This window comes from Mytilus californianus, unplaced genomic scaffold (genome assembly GCF_021869535.1).
Source record: "Mytilus californianus isolate M0D057914Y unplaced genomic scaffold, xbMytCali1.0.p SCAF_1, whole genome shotgun sequence".
In the NCBI taxonomy this organism is placed as follows: domain Eukaryota; kingdom Metazoa; phylum Mollusca; class Bivalvia; order Mytilida; family Mytilidae; genus Mytilus; species Mytilus californianus.
This window is the reverse complement of record NW_026262581.1, coordinates 64,625,263-64,643,207: the sequence shown is the minus strand read 5'-3', so window position 1 is coordinate 64,643,207 and position 17,945 is coordinate 64,625,263. Positions and strand designations below refer to the sequence as shown.

The 17,945-nt window shown below is 32.7% G+C and overlaps 2 protein-coding genes and 1 long non-coding RNA gene across 4 annotated transcripts in view; 2 read left to right on the top strand and 1 right to left on the bottom strand.

Annotated features, from left to right (window-relative positions):
* Nucleotides 1-4,718, bottom strand: part of LOC127706412 (regucalcin-like) — a 32,550-nt gene extending 27,832 nt beyond the window's left edge. Inside the window, exon 1 of one of the 2 annotated variants that reach the window (XM_052211017.1) lies at nt 4,632-4,718. The gene's annotated coding sequence lies outside the window, so the exon portion shown is untranslated. The remainder of the gene's footprint in view (nt 1-4,631) is intronic. The other variant, XM_052211027.1, reaches the window with a different exon arrangement.
* Nucleotides 4,719-4,727: 9 nt separating this feature from the next.
* Nucleotides 4,728-17,945, top strand: part of LOC127706277 (ornithine decarboxylase-like) — a 44,226-nt gene continuing 31,008 nt past the window's right edge. Inside the window, exon 1 of the mRNA XM_052210787.1 lies at nt 4,728-4,878. The gene's annotated coding sequence lies outside the window, so the exon portion shown is untranslated. The remainder of the gene's footprint in view (nt 4,879-17,945) is intronic.
* The window catches only part of LOC127706520 (uncharacterized), an 81,344-nt gene continuing 69,659 nt past the window's right edge, over nt 6,261-17,945 (top strand). The window contains exons 1-2 of the long non-coding RNA XR_007984500.1: nt 6,261-8,408; nt 8,926-9,606. This is a non-coding gene — a long non-coding RNA (uncharacterized LOC127706520). The remainder of the gene's footprint in view (nt 8,409-8,925; nt 9,607-17,945) is intronic.

The window sequence follows — 17,945 nt, the reverse complement described above, 5'->3', positions numbered from 1 at the left end:
TTCAAATTCAAAGTGTTCACTGTGGCTATTTTTTATTGTTCAAATAAAACGATAAATATTGAATACAAAATAAAATTATATTTAATTATATTAAATTGTATTCGTCGGGATAGCTCATCTGTTCAAAGGACATAATGGAGTTTTACTATAAGGGTTCTTGTTCATTATAGTTCATAGTTCGTATAATTTCATAAAATAGAGACTATAAAGATATTTTTTATTCATATTTGGTGAAACGTATTTAATGATAAATGATAAAGTATACATTTACATTTAAATAATAATAAACGATTCGCTGTTTAATATTTTTTTTTCACCCGTAAAACATTTTTCCATCATTTGTATTTCGATAATATTTAAAGAAAATGAAAAGGTGGTATATCAAAAAAGTTCGAAATTGATATATTGTCAAATGAATTTTATTATCAGCAGGCACCCTGTCGCTTGATTGTCTTTCCTATCTCCAATTACGATGTCTTATATATGCTCAACAGGATGCCACTGTTTGTTTTATTAAATTGAATCTGATACAATACAACTTGTGTTAATTGGTGACATATGTATAATGAATGTAAATTTACATTCACGGTTTGTTGTGGAAGTATCATCCTGTAATGACATTACATCAATGTGGTGGAACTATTAAAACAAATTTGAGAACTCGAAAACTATAATGCAAAAAATATTTAAAATCACTCTTTTTAAGGGAATCGTGTTCCTCGCTCTTTAGTTTGACCATGGAAGTATATTGATTAGTGTTATCTATGTATAGATAGTTTAATTTGCTGCTTTTATTTTTTTATTTCTTCTTTTAATTTGTCATTTTCTATATATATGTTTTTTTTAATTACTTAATGGTGCAATACAAAACACATGTAAGTTGTCTCTCGGTCATTTTAGAAATACACTGTTCAAAATGTTCTTGTGTGAAAAAATGTAACGCTTACAACACATTGAATGTTGTTTCTGTTATAATGATGAATGTGTTGCCATTATAAATGAATATTAAAAAGCCGATTGCTGAAGACCTGGTGACAAGTTTTAATCTTATGCACAGCAAAACAGGCCCTTCTTCGTTGATATGTTGGGTTTTCCTTGTATTTCAAAACACACTTTGTCTGGTGCATATGCCACGACTCGTAAAAACTAACTTATATTTATTAATTTAGTTTTGTCCGACGAATTTGTGTCCCTGATTTTTTTTTAATTTAAATTTTCGATCTTTCTTGCTGTTTGGAAAATAATCTCAAACAAGAAAAATGTTTCCCAAGTTTTTATAATCAATTGTTCATGAACAATGTAAATTGCTTTTTTTAAAGGCGATTTATTTAGGGGGGGGTAAAAATTGCTGCAAGTTTTGTTTATTTGACATCGATTTTACATATATCTGTATTGGTCAATCAATTTTTCCCAAATTAAGTTAAGAGGGGGTGGGGATCAGTGAAAAAACTACGTGAATTAAGTTTGTTTATCCTACATTGAACTTTTGATGTCGTCCCTTATTGTCCTGTGAATTTTTATCCGTGACTTAATTCAGGCAAATTTTAAACCTTTCTTGCACTGTTGAAAATAAGGACAGAGGGACATCAGATATAAATACTGTTAGTATTAAATCGCACTGATAGCCGTTAGAAAATTTTTGATGGGTAAAAAGGGAGACCCACTATAAAAGCGCTTGCGACCTAACTCGCTTCATGATGATGTCTTTAGTTATTACAATTGATAAATCTTCACTTATCAATCAGAGAGAGAGCTCTACTTATCAATATCAATAAAAATATATTTTAACTGTTGAATGACTTATTCTTTAATTATTTAGTCTAAGAATTTATATCTTTAATTTTCACCAATTGTCTAAATTTGATTTATTGAACCTTTTTGTCTGCTTACGCCTTACCTAACTAAAGATGGTTGAGATATGTTTAGCCGTTTTTACATAAAACATTTAAAAAATGAAAAACATCTAGCTTGCAAGTTATTTCTTCAAAGACATAGATATAGCATCATTTTAAAGCAAATTATTTGTCCAAGGCATAAATGAATGATGTACTAAAATGAATGAATGTATATAGCCTATTGTTAGAAAGCAGGACAAACTTGTGTTTGCTGGTGTTAATATGTTCATAAAAAATACAGCTGATATTATGCCATATAATTATTTCATTACTAATTGTGATTAAACTGCAATAAGCTACGGTTCGGTACCAATTTCGTCGTCAGCTCTGTTGCATAAGGACAAATGAAAATATTAAATTTGTTGGTAACAAGGATGTCATATAACCTCCTAAATGGTATTTTTTAAGATATATGAACATCAAAACTCATGAGATACTTTTATGACTGTTTGTTAAAAAAAATATCATTCAAGATCAATTAACAAAAATTATGGATTTTTTCCCTAATTTTTCAAAATAATTCCCCCTTCGTACATTGATTTATAATCTCGACGAGGTTTTGATCTCAATATCATATTCCTTTTAAAGACCACTAACTCCAGTATCGTAATTTATAACTCCCGTGAAGACGCTAATTAATTTTTATCAGAGACATGTCTCTGTTGTATTTAACAAGATTAGTAAATGCAACGACATCTATTGGAAGGAGTTAAGAGTTATCGTTAATTATCTACTGTCCAATATAAACAGATTGGGTTATCTCGCTTGGAAATGTGACATATTCTTGCACATGATTGAATGAAATCAAATCTTTAACTACTAATGGATGCCGTAGGAGGTCGACCGGAATATTTAGCGAGGATTTCTTGGCATGTAACAGATAGAAAACTCAGGGTAAACATTCATAGAACCGAGACAAGGGGCAGTGGCAAATATTTCATGTATATTTTGAACACAAAGAGGATTACCCCGGTACCCTTTGCTAAAAATAATCTTCTTTTTCTTCTATTTGCCAACGGACTTTATGTTATGAATTGTAGTTTCATTTTCCATATTCGGTATTTATTCTAATTTAAGCTCAACGTAGTAAAAATCACGTGATTCAGGAATATAGTATCTTGGAGTTAGACTATTTCTTTCTTTTCGGGCGGGGACTCCAAGCAATCAACATGCATGTGTATAACGGCACTGTAGATTTTCTTATTAAATAAAAAAAGTTGCCGGTCCGGTACATGAATAGATCGGTTAGAAATCAAAGTTTTAATTTTAATTAGATTAGAGGATTGAAAATAGAGAGCACAAAAAAAGGGGGGGGGGGTGTTCCACAGGGAATATTTCCTTCTTATGAACTCTACATCTGAAAGGTTTAATTTTTTTTTATTTAATTGAAAGAGAGAAAAACAAATGTAAGACAAATTGTGAATGGTCTTTCTTCCTTTCTCCCATGCCAAGAAATTGCCTCCGTTGAAATTTTCAGCGGCAAACATCCCATAGAGCAAATTACATGGATGATTAATTTTGACCATTTGGTATATGACTGTGTTTTAAGTGAGACGTACACGCGGGTCATAAATTAATTTATTGAATGAAATCAAATCTTTAACTACTAATGGATGTCGTAGGAGGTCGACCGGAATATTTAGCGAGGATTTCTTGGCATGGACACTAGACATTGGTAAAAATCGTCATTAAAGAGCAAGAACTCCAATAAGAAGTCGACTGACGATTTCTGAAAGTTTTACTGATTTGCCTAGTAAATCTTGTCTTGCTGATCCCTATTGCGTTTTAAAGTTCGTCCCTTTCTATTATGGTTTTTTTCAGATATAAGGCATCAAGTCAAACAAATAATCATCATTAATGGGCAATAACTCCAATAAGGAGTCGTCTGACCATTTCGACCATGTGACTAATTTGTAGATCTTGTCTTGCTGATCATTATTGTTGTTTAAAGTTTCTATTGATATATCAAGATGATAAGCAAAAATGAAAAAAATGGAAACATTCGTCATTTAAGGGCAATCATACTCCTATGAGAAGTTGTCTGACAGTTTTGATGTAAATGGACAGTAAGTAGGTCTCAATATAATGAAAATTTCTGGCCGATTGATTGTTTTATGGTGGACTTTATTTTCCGTCACAACAGTAGTGTTTTTGGTATATATTTCATTATTACGTGTAGAGACATATAAGATAAGATAAGAATTTTATTAATCTAATCGAGAACCCATAAAGGGCATCATTTACAACAATATTAAGCATAATATGATTGGAAAAAAGAAAAACTAGATCCTAATATAATACTATCATATTATGGACAGGATCAGAGCCTAACACATCATGTGTCTTACATAACTTACTATAACAATAATTTCATAATAATTAAATATTATTTTATATATTTTGTATCCACCTGGATCTTATTACTAAACATATATATGACTCTGTTACATGTATATAAATTCGTAATATTTTATTTAGTTTTTCAACAATAATTTGTCAGAGGGCCTCAGGGAAGAGACATTACTTATTTGCTTATTTACTAACATAAGATAAAAAAAAAAAATTTCCGCCTGGACCGTTCTAACGTAACCCCCGTACTGACCCCCATGCAGTTAAATTTCCCATATTAAATATTAGATTATTATTTTTTTTGTATTTTTTGCAAAAATAAAAAAATATATATCATATTAAGAGTTAGAAGTGATAGATTTCGTGTAATGTTTAAAATAAACTTACTTAATCTGGTAATATATTATGTGTATATTCATCCGCTTGTTACTAAAATAAGCACTTCCGTCAGAAGGTGCAAAGTTTCATTTCCGCTGAACATTGCATTGGATGGTCGCAAGAAACAGAAACGACCAACGTCAAACAGGGTTGTGTGGGAATATCTCGTAGGGATTGAATTTTTCACTGAGGTCTACATACAGTAGACAAAATTACGCCGAAAAAGGTTTCAGTTGGTTGTGAGCCGTCAGTCCAGGTAAAATATTAGTCTTAGACTTAGAAAATTATAAGCTGATAACCTGACACTTTCAAACATGTGACATTTGCATGATCAACTTTATACACGTTAGATGTGCAACTGTAACGGTTTTCCGAATGAACTCATGCCTTTAATTGATATATAGGCACACATAACGAAGAAGTGAAGAATACGAGACTGATTTTTCAGATTTCTTCACTAATGTGGCAGTGACCAAATTAATATAAACCGGGAAAATATCCCTTTAAACATTATATGCACCATAACTTGGTATAGGAAGGCTCTTTAGATGGTCCACTAGTAAAATTATGTCTGACAGCCCTGTCCAATTTTCGAAATGGCCACAACAACCTTTGAGCAGTAGACTTCTCGTCAAAATGTAGGTTTAAAATCAGATCATGACCGATGCAGTGATTGTCCTAACTTTTTAAAAGTGGGGCCTGGGCCCTAGGTTATTGGGAAAAATGTGTTGTAGAATGTGTGAATAGTCTTTGCCAATTCCTGTAATTAGAGATCCATTTTTATAGTTGTCTCCCTTTAGGACTGACATACATTTTCATTGGTAATGGAGAGCTAGTGACAACCAATATTTTGAACAAAATGGTACAAACAATAAAATTAGCTAGTTGTGCCTCTGGTAAAGTTTTAAGGCATGGCAGGAACTAGATAATTAAATTTCAAATGCATTTTACATTTCAGAAAATTTAAACTTGTCTTGATTTTGAAATTCCTTTTTTTTCCGTTTCCCTGATAGTGCCAAAATAAACAAACACCTGAATTTCGCATTTGCTATGGTCTATTCATTTACTAATTTCAAATCATCTATTGTTGTGCAGTTATCAGGGGTTAAAAAAATTTGTTACAGCTCACTAGCCCAGGACTTATTGGTAGCAGGATTTTACTAGCCCTGTTGAAAGAGCTGCTAGCCCGAGTATACCTTACAAATTTAGAGTGGGTGTCCCTTGTTTTGAATGTGGCATTATACACGGTATTTGATAAAATAAATCAAATAAATTTTTTTTTAATTATAACAAGGATCTCTAGACATCTTTTTGGATATCCCTTGTACTATGGGTTGTTAAATATTTTCGGACACAGAAAACATGTTCATTGATCTTGTCATGTGAAACCAGTGGTTCAATTCGTATATTTGTTGTTCCCACATACAAAGCAGACTTTTTATCAGCGTGATCAGGAAAATAACGGCAATATTCACAAAACATCATCTCTTGTTTATCATCAGTAACAGTCGACCTTGCCCATGGGGAATCTTTCTGTCCATGACACTATAAATGTTTTTTTCCGCTTTTCCTGGTCGTATTTGGCATTTTTATGCCCCCGCCGTAGCGGTGGGGGCATTAAGTTTTACCCTTGTACGTATGTACGTCCGTCCGTACGTCCCAAAATTGGTTTCCGTTCTCTAACTTGAGTTTGCCTCAACCAAATGTTATGAAACTTATACACAATGCTTATTTTCACAAAACACAGATCAAGTTTGAATTTTGGTGGCGTCACTTTAACCGTTCTAGAGTTATGCCCCTTTATAAATGGAAAAATTGCAAAATTTTTAGTTTCCGTTCTCTAACTTAAGTTTGCCTCAACCAAATGTTATGAAACTTATACACAAGGCTTATTACCACAAAACTCAGATCAAGTTTGAATTTTGGTGGCGTCACTTCAACCGTTCTAGAGTTATGCCCCTTTATAAAGGGAAAAAATTGCAAAATTTTTATTTTCTTCTAAATATCAAGTTATTATACGACCGCAAAAATTAAAAATTTTTTGGTCGTATATTGGTATGACGTTGGCGTCGTCGTTGTCGTCGTCGTCGGCGTCGTCCGGCGTCGTCCGAAGACACATTGGTTTTCGCACTCTAACTTTAGTTTAAGTGAATGGATCTCCATGAAATTTCACCATAAGGTTCAATACCACGAAAGGAAGGTTGGGATTGATTTTGGGGGTTATGGTACCAACAGTTAAGGAATTAGGGGCCAAAAAGGGGCCAAAAATAAGCATTTTTGTAACTTTCAGACAATAACTTGTGTGTAAGTGTATGGATCTCTCTGACATTGTACCACAAGGTTCCATATCACAAAGGGAAGGCTGTAATTGATTTTGGGGGTAATTGCCTCAAAATTTTAGGAATTAGGGGCCAAAAAGGGGGCAAAAAACAAGCATTTTTCTAGTTTCATGACAATAACTTGTGTGTAAGTGTTTGGATATTTCTGAAATTGTACTACAAGGTTCCATATCACAAAGGGAAGGCTGGAATTGAGTTTGGGGGTAATTGCCCGAAACGTTTAGGAATTGGGGGCCAAAAAGGGGCCAAAAATAAGCATTTTTCTAGTTTCCAGACAATAACTTGTGTTCAAGTGTATGGATCTCTCTGAAATTGTACTGCAAGGTACCATACCACAAAGGGAAGGCTGGGATTGAGTTTGGGGGTGATGAATCATAAGGGGGTTCAAAAAATTTGGGGGGGGGGATTTTTTTTTTTTTTTCTTTTTTTCCTTTTTTTTTTCTTTTAAAATTTTCCATTTTAAGTTGGTTATTTCTGATTTATATTTAAAAGCAAATAATAATGATATGGTAGGAGATACACACCAAACAGGATGTGTAAATTATTATATAATAAGTATTGTGCAATAGCAAGAAATTTTCAATTGCACAGTATTGCACAATAGCAAGAAATCTTCAATTGCACAGTATTGCGCAATAGCAAGAAATCTTCAATTGCACAGTATTGCGCAATAGCAAGAAATATCCAATAGCACAATATTGCGCAATAGCAAGAAATTGTCAATTGTACAGTATTGCGCAATAGCAAGAAATATTCAATTGCACAGTATTGTGCAAAAGAAGATACTTCGTATAAATTGCTTGTTTCTTGATCAATTTCAATGGGGTTTTATTCTTGAATTCTTGGGGTTCTTTAATATGCTGAATCTAACCGTGTATTAAGTTTTTGGATTTTGGGCCCCGTTTTTAAATTGGTCCACATTGAGGTCCAAAGGGTCCAAAATTTAACTTTGTTTGATTTCATCAAAAATTGAATTATTGGGGTTCTATGATATGCCGAATCTAACCGTGTATTTAGATTTTTAATTTTTGGTCCCATTTTTTAAATTGGTCTACATTAAGGTCCAAAGGGTCCAAAATTAAACTTAGTTTGATTTTAACAAAAATTGGATTCTTGGGGTTCTTTGATATGCTGAATCTAAACATGTGTTTAGATTTTTGATTATGGGCCCAGTTTTCAAGTTGGTCCAAGTTGGGTCCAAAATTAAACTTTGTTTGATTTCAACAAAAATTGAATATATGGGGTTCTTTGATATGCTGAATCTAAACATGTATTTAGATTTTAGATTTTTGGCCCAGTTTTCAAGTTGGTCCAAATTGGGGTCCAAAATTAAACTTTGTTTGATTTCAACAAAAATTGAATATATGGGGTTCTTTGATATGCTGAATCTTACCATGTATTTAGATTTTTTATTTGTGGGCCCGCTATCAAATTGGTTCATATTGAGGTCAAAAGGGTCCAAAATTAAACTTTGTTTGATTTCATCAAAAATTGAATTATTTGGGTTCTTTGATATGCCAAATCTAACCGTGTATTTAGATTTTTAATTTTGGGTCCTGTTTTTTTAAATTGGTCTACATTAAGGTCCAAAGGGTCCAAAATTAAACTTAGTTTGATTTTAACAAAAATTGAATTTTTGAGGTTCTTTGATATGCTGAATCTAAACATGTGTTTAGATTTTTGATTATGAGACCAGTTTTCAAGTTGGTCCAAGTTGGGGTCCAAAATTAAACTTTGTTTGATTTCAACAAAAATTGAATATATGGGGTTCTTTGATATGCTGAATCTAAACATGTATTTAGATTTTTGGCCCAGTTTTCAAGTTGGTCCAAATTGGGGTCCAAAATTAAACTTTGTTTGATTTCAACAAAAATTGAATATATGGGGTTCTTTAATATGCTGAATCTTACCATGTATTTAGATTTTTTATTTGTGGGCCCGCTATCAAATTGGTTGATATTGAGGTCAAAAGGGTCCAAAATTAAACTTTGTTTGATTTCATCAAAAATTTAATTATTGGGGTTCTTTGATATGCCAAATCTAACCGTGTTTTTAGATTTTTAATTTTGGGTCCCGTTTTTTAAATTTGTCTACATTAAGGTCCAAAGGGTCCAAAATTAAACTTAGTTTGATTTTAACAAAAATTGAATTCTTCGGGTACTTTGATATGCTGAATCTAAACATGTGTTTAGATTTTTGATTATGGGACCAGTTTTCAAGTTTGTCCAAGTTGGGGTCCAAAATTAAACTTTGTTTGATTTCAACAAAAATTGAATATATGGGGTTCTTTGATATGCTGAATCTTACCATGTATTTTGATTTTGGACATTGGACCATAATAGGTAAATTAAAAAAATTGAAGTTCTTAGACCACATTCTTTCTGTGTCAGAAACCTATGATGTGTCAAATATTTAATCACAATCCAAATTCAGAGCTGTATCAAGCTTGAATGTTGTGTCCATACTTGCCCCAACTGTTCAGGGTTCGACCTCTGCGGTCGTATCAAGCTGCGCCCAGCGAAGCATTTTATTTTTAAAATTGGAGTTATCTTCCTTTGTCCATGATTATAGTTGAATCAACTACAATGAATGCTTTATACAATGCAATGTTTAATTTTGACTTCCACTGATAAAACACAGATCAAGTTGAATTTGGGTAATGTCACTTAAACCATTATTGAGTTATGCCCCTTTATAAATAGAAAAATTGCTGAATTTTTAGTTTCTGTTCCCTTCTTAAGTTAGCCTCAACCAAATGTTATGAGACTTACACACAAAACTCAGATCAAGTTCAAATTTGGGTAGCGTCACTTTTACTGTTCTTCAGTTATGTCCCTTTATAACTATATGATATGCAAGCGGGGGCATCATCTGTGTCCACATGTGGACACTATCCACATATTTTTGGGATAAATTTTCAGCCTCATTACCCCCTTCATCTACCGTTTTTCGTTTTGAAACTGACAAAGTTCCTATGGTGGCCGTACTAAAATGTTTAGAAATAATTTGTGCATGGTTTCAAGCTCAAATTAACAGCTGTCCGACAAGAAAGGTCAATATCGATCATTACATTATACACCCAAGTACCATTAATTGAAAATTTCGGCATAAGCAATGTACAATACCCCCTGTACTGAGAAATTGATATTGAAAGTACGTGAATTGCGATCAATACATGATACTGGTCCACCCAGAGTTAGTTGTTCTATTTTTAAAACATGTACAAAATCGGTTCAAATTCTTGGAATCCCGGATGACGTACGTAATTGAATCTGATTGGCTAAGATAGAATAGTGATGAGGGGATTTTCCACCTTCTTTTTTTGGAAATGCCAAGAATTGTTTGTTACTAGTCCGTCGGGCATATTCGGTTACAAGTTTTAATTGCCCGAAGTGTAAAAGTCTAGTGTCAGGCTAGTGGATTTTTTAACCCCTGGTTATCTTTTTTCCATCTATTGTCCATGTCAATTTAAACAACTCACTTACAAACATGTTTTTTTTACAATGCAAGACGCGACGTCCATACTGCCACGTCGTTCATAGGATGAATCGTCCAAACCTTGAAAAGATGTATCGTTCATACTTTCTAAAACACGTCGTCCATGGTTTTTTTTAGAAATTATACGTGCAGAAAATTCTTTTTAGAATGTTTTTAACTCAGTGTTGTCTGTTGATTCCTTGACTGTAACTTGGAATTTAGATCAGTACCGAAAAAGATGTAAATAAATTGTTATCACTGAATAGAAACATATATATATGTGATGATGGAACTATTTTTAAGTGGACATACACTACGGTCTGGTGCTGATAAACAATCATGTATGAACATTGGAAGCTTATTATATCCTGATGGTACTTACAAATAAAAATAATTATTTCTTTGGTTCATAAATTAAAATAAAAAAAACTTTATTGAATCTTGACTTTATTTTCAACTTTATTTATGTAACTAGAAGAAAATTCAAGCAATGCACAGGGCTCACACTACTTCAGAATCATAGGGAGAAGTGACTTCTCTTTTTGAAACTGATAGGGAGAAGTGGTGAGATATGAAAGAGAAATGATTGTTTGCTGGCGACACTACAATGTTTGGTTATTACTATGATATAAAGTGCCATGTGTATCCTATTCTTTTTTTGTATTGTTCAATTCATACCAGAGTATACAATTAAAGTAACAGTTGTTTCAATTTATGTCTTAAATAATCATTTATTATATACATTTGTACATGTAGTTGCACAGTTATATTTATATAAGTCCTCTTGTCAGAAAATACCAACAAAATATTTAGCACTAAAAAGAACTTTTTTTTATATCAAAAAGGAAGAGAAGGTATCATATATCAATTAAAATTCAATTAAAAAACTATTCTGTTTATCATGTTTATTAAATTCATTGTTTTTTTTATTAAAAAGATATATGAAGTTAACAAAGTTGAGCAATTTTAATCAATGAATTGAAGCAATGCATATACATGGAAATATATACATTCAACAAGGAGATCTAACCAATATGCTGTTAATGCGTGTGGAATGTGTAATTTTCCTTTTTGGAATCATATTCTGCTGTCGGCTGTGCCATTCTTGCGTCCAGAGTTACTATCATAAGAATACAGATTTCATTCATAGCTGGTCTGCTTCCGAAGAATCCCGCCTCCGATCTGTAATATCACTGGCGGACAAAGAAAATTTACGAAATAAACGATGTTTGACAAGCTATTTGGAACAGAATATGACGCTTTTAATGCAATAAATGGATTAAACATTATCTAAAGGCAATTTTCATCACGTTCTAATGAAAAAACAAACTTATTTTTCCGAAAATCAGAATGTTTTGATGTACGCTCTCAAGTAACAAGTACCGGAAGTGATAAATAGTTAGTCTATATGAAATAACATACATTGTACAACCAATCTGTAAAGTAAATACTTTCACCTCTTTTCTAAAGAAATAAATCGTTTATGTCCTTGAATTTCTTTACTTAGAAATGAAAACTTGCTGTTTCATTGATTTGGTATTAATTGAAAATTGACGATGACGAAAGTTACTATTGTGAAAACCAGGGCAAGTAGATATCGCTTTTGACGGTCGGGCAAAGCGAAGTGACGAACGGGGAAAGCGACTTCTTCACCCCAGTCGCCTGCTAGCGTGAGCCCTGAATGCACATATGTGATGTTGTCAATAATCACACATTATTCATAAAATAAAATTGTTTAAACAGACCGTTTTTGCCATATAAAAATAAGATGTGGTATGATTGCCAATATGACAACTCTCCACCAGAGACCAAATGATGTTGAAGTTAATAGCAATTATAGTTCATCCTACAGCTTCAACACGGAGCAAAAGCCCACACCGCATAGCAAGCTGCAAAGTGCCCCAAATGATAAGTTTAAAAAAAATTCCAATGTAAAAACCAACGTCCTGATTTTGGACAAAACTATACCGTTCTCTAACTTTAGTTTGCCTCAACTGAATGTTATGAAACTTTTGAACAATGCTTATTACCACAAAACTCAGATCAAGTACAAATTTGGGTAGCGACACTTTTACAGTTCTTGAGTTATGTCCATTTATAATGTTATATGCAAGCGGGAGCATCATCTGTTCCATGGACACATTCCCCATTTATTTTTTTATATGCAGAATCTAACCATGGAATTAGATTTTGGATATTGGACCATTAAGAAGATTAAATGTCCCATTTCAAATTTTTAACTTATCTAACCACATTTATTCTGTGTCAGAAATCTATAATGTGTCAAATATTTAATCACTATCCAGAGCTGTATCAAGCTTGAATATTGTGTCCATACTTGCCCCAACTGTTCAGAGTTCGACCTCTGCGGTCGTATCCAGCTGCTCCAGGCGGAGCACATTTTTTCGTCATGTTTAAAGATATTGATTTGATATTTGGTGTATAATTTTACCATGACAAGTTACAGATCAAGTTTGAATTTTGTTCCAGTCTGATGATTTCATGCAGAGTTATGGTCCTTGGGTGCAATTTATCAGTTTTCCGCATTATTTATGCCCCGCGCCGTAGCGGAGTGGCATTCAGTTATACCCTTGTCCGTCTGTACATCCTGAAATTGGTTTCCGTTCTCTAACTTTAGTTTGCCTCAACCAAATATTATGTATCTTATAGACAATGCTTATTGTCACAAAACACAGATCAAGTTTGAATTTTGGTGGCGTCACTTTTACCATTCTAGAGTAATGCCCCTTTACAAATGAAAAAAATGATGAATTTTTCATTTCAGTTCTCTAACTAAAGTTTGCCTCAACCAAATGATATGAAACTTATACACAATGCTTATTACCACAAAACTCAGATCAAGATGAATTTGGGTAGCATCACTTTTACAGTTCTTGAGTTATGTCCCTTTATAACGTTTTATGCAAGCGGGGGCATTATCTGTGTCCCATGGACACATTCCCCATTTATTTCGTCTTGCTTGAAGATATTTATTTGATATTTGGTATATAGTTTTACCATGACAAGTTGTAGATCAAGTTCAATTTTTTTCCATTCGGATGATCTTTTTGCAGTGTTATGGTCCTCAGACTTGGAAAATTCAGGCAAATAATCAGTATTTCCACACTTTCTTTCCGTCATGCTTGAAGATATTGATTTGATATTTGTTATATAGTTTACACCTTGACAAGTTATAGTCTTATAGATCAAGTTAGCATTTTGTTCCAGTACAATGATTTTTTAACCAGTAGGGGACTATGTATTGCCATGCAATACTCTCAGAATGCTTGTTAATATCACAAATGCAAAGTTTCTATGTATGTCATATTAACCTGGTATGAAAATACATAAATGGTCATGTTCTAATTTTACAAAAATGGGAAATGTGTATGTTCACCATCAAGATGAACACCAAAATATTGAAAAACTAGGCAGTTATAAGAAAAAAAAAACAGCTGAAAAAGTTGTTACTTGACAATTTTGTCACAGGTCTTCAAGTCATGCAAAATTTCTGAAACTATGATATAAACCAGCTGAGTAGTCTTACCTACATGTAATCAAGAAGATTAATTATCATTTTGGACATTTTTGAATTAAATTTATATTTAAAAGTCATAAATTCATGACTTAATATTGACAGCAACTATGTAAACATCAAGCAAAGTTTCAGCTTTACATCTTTTAAAGACATGCATACGCTGACATAATTAATGACAAACATTATCACTGACTGTTTGTTGACCTTGGACATTATATTTGAAATATTGTATCAGTACATTCATAATGTAGATTAAATTCACATGTTTTGAAATGAAAACAAAGATAAACAAAATTTAATTTGAAAACTATGGCAGTGATTTGTGATTGAATGTACATATAAATTTGATGTAAATGAATATCAAAAGAAATGTCTTGCACCAACTTCACTGTAGCAGTTAATTTACAAAAAAACATGTAAAGTTCTGTATAAATATTTAAAATACTTTCAGAGATGAGATAATTATACAACCAGTGTCCCATTTTCCAACTGGCAAGCCCATTTTATATGTCATTTTTAAAGTAAAAAGGCAGCTATAACAAATGTAATTTTACATATGATGCAATACTCTCAAAATTTCATCAAACTATTTTCAAACATTATTCATTTGCAAAGAATTTGATATGACTCTGATATGACTGAGTTATGACAAGGTAAGGGTTTTATAAGCTTTATTTTTCACTACTAAAACAGATTTTTGTACACTTTTGTTCTCTGGTGAAACATGATTTTCGTACACATTTTGTGTACATATAAAAGACCAGAAATAAAAAAGGGGGAATGATATTCAGGATGAACACACTGGATAGAGCAATACTCATAAAACCTGGGTTTTTGCAATGCCAACCCTATTCAGGTAGCATCACACTCAAGCGAAAAACTCTATTTCGCAAGGTTTGTTTATATTCTGCCATGTTTGTTATTGAAATTGTTGAGAGCGCTCATCATTTTTAAAACTAATGATATACCTTATCCATATTAATGCAACTTTTTTTCAAATCTAGTATAAACTGACAAATTTCAAAACTAAATGCTTCATTACAAATTTCTTGTTCCTTTTCACTGCATTGCATGAAATAAACTGGAATCTGCTTGAATTAAACGTAACAATAAAAGTGTATCAGTAAGCCAGGAACCAGCTTATGCATAAGAATGTATAAGTTACAAAATGTTATCGGTTATTCGTTCCATTTTGGTTTTCATACTGACGAATGTGTTTTGTTTAATCTTCAGATCTTACAAACATTAGTGTAATAGACATGTTAAACATTATTTTACTTAAGGATGGTACTGTTTTACTTTCAAAGTCGTATTCTCTTGATATCTATTAAGTACTTTTTTTCAATTTATACATGCTATTCGAACTTCCAGTTAAAACATACACAAGTTTCGCAATTGTCTTGTTTGTGTGAATTTGACTTATTTCAATACTCGTGAAGTGTTGTGGAATCATTTACACACATTTTCAACTTTTAATTGATGATGGAAAACAGATTTTTCCATGAAAATACCAAAAACAATCACACACGATTTGAAATTACTGATGTGTCATTAGATTACAAAAAGTTTTTTACCTGAATTCTTGTGGCTAAAAGGGGGTGCAGACAATGTACCAGTGAGAACTATACTAGGCTGATTACGGTAAAATTAAAAAGTGAATTTTTATACAACGGCAAACAAATTTTGCAATCGTATATTGGTATGACGTTGGCGTCGTCGTCGGTGTCCGGCGTTTTCGTCTGAAGACACATTGGTTTTCGCACTCTAACTTTAGTTTAAGTGAATGGATCTCTATGAAATTTTACCATAAGGTTCAATACCACAAAAGGAAGGTTGGGATTGATTTTGGGGGTTATGGTACCAACAGTTAAGGAATTAGGGGCCAAAAAGCGGCCAAAAATAAGCATTTTTGTAACTTCCAGACATAACTTGTGTGTTAGTGTATGGATCTCTGTGACATTGTACCACAAGGTTCCATATCATAAAGGGAATGCTGGGATTGATTTTGGGGGTAATTGCCTCAAAATTTTAGGAATTAGGGGCAAAAAAAGGGGCAAAAAACAAGCATTTTTATATGGACAAATACTTTAGTACAAAACATAATTTAAAGTAGTGTAAGGGAGATAAATCAAATACATCATTTGAATTACCTCCCTTACACTGCTTTTAAATTATATATAAAGTAATGGTTAATGAACAATTAAGACAATTTAAAACAGTGTAAGGGAGGTAATCCACATACAACATTTCGATTACTTCCCTTACACTGTTTTTATACGTCCGCAAAAAAATTTTTGTGGTCGTATATTGGTATGACGTTGGCATCGTCGTTGTCGTCCGGCGTCGTCGTCCAAAGACGCATTAGTTTTCGCACTCTAACTTTAGTTTAAGTGAATGGATCTCTATGAAATTTTACCATAAGGTTCAATACCACAAAAGGAAGGTGGGGATTGATTTTGGGGGTTATGGTACCAACAGTTAAGGAATAAGGGGCCAAAAAGGGGCCAAAAATAAGCATTTTCTAGATTCCAGACAATAACTGTGGAACGGTGTATGGATCTCTCTGAAATTATACTACAAGTTTCCATACCACAAAGGGATGGTTAGGATTTGCTTTGGGGGGTTATTGCTCAAACCGTTTAAGAATTAGGGGCAAAAAAGGGGGAAAAACAAGGTTGTCCTCATTAATGGACAAATACTTTAGTACAAAACATAATTTAAAGCAGTGTAAGGGAGATAAATCAAATACATCATTGACATTATCTCCCTTACACTGCTTTTAAATTATGTATAAAGTAATGGTTAATGAACAATTAAGATAATTTAAAACAGTGTAAGGGAGGTAATCAAAATACGTTTTGGTTACTTCCCTTACACTGCTTTTAAATTATGTTTAAAGAAATGCATATTTATAAAGGAAGACCAGTATGGCGCATTAGATTTGTAAAATCTTTGACCACATTTATTTATTTGTTATGCCGAATCTAACCGTGTATTTAGATTTTTAATTTTGGGTCCAGTTTTCAAATTGGTCTACATTTAAAGGTCCAAAGGGTCCAAAATTAAACTTTGTTTGATTTTAACAAAAATTGAATATATGGGGTTCTTTGTTATGCTGAATCTAAACATGTATTTAGATTTTTGATTTTTGGCCCAGTTTTCAAGTTGGTCCAAATTGGGGTCCAAAATAAAACTTTGTTTGATTTCAACAAAAATTGAATATATGGGGTTCTTTGATATGCTGCATCTAACCATGTATTTAGATTTTTTATTTGTGGACCCCGCTATCAAATTGGTTCATATTGAGGTCAAAAGGGTCCAAAATTAAACTTTGTTTGATTTCATCAAAAATTGAATTATTGGGGTTCTTTGATATGCTAAATCTAACCGTGTATTTAGATTTTTAATTTTGGGTCCCGTTTTTATACGACCGCAAAAAAATTTTTGTGGTCGTATATTGGTATGACGTTGTCGTCCGAAGACACATTGGTTTTTCGCACTCTAACTTTAGTTAAAGTGAATGGATCTCTATGAAATTTTACCACAAGGTTCAATACCACAAAAGGAAGGTTGGGATTGATTTTGGGGGTTATGGTTCCAACAGTAAAGGAATTAGGGGCCAAAAATAAGCATTTTTGTAACTTCCAGACATAACTTGTGTGTTAGTGTATGGATCTCTCTGACATTGTACCACAAGGTTCCATATCACAAAAGGAATGCTGGGATTGATTTTGGGGGTAATTGCCTCAAAATATTAGGAATTAGGGGCCAAAAAAGGGGCAAAAAAACAAGCATTTTTCTAGTTTCATGACAATAACTTGTGTGTAAGTGCATGGATCTTTCTGAAATTGTACTACAAGGTTCCATATCACAAAGGAAAAGCTGGAATTGAGTTTGGGGGTAATTGCCTCAATATTTTAGGAATTAGGGGCCAAAAAGGGGCAAAAAACAAGCATTTTTCTAGTTTCA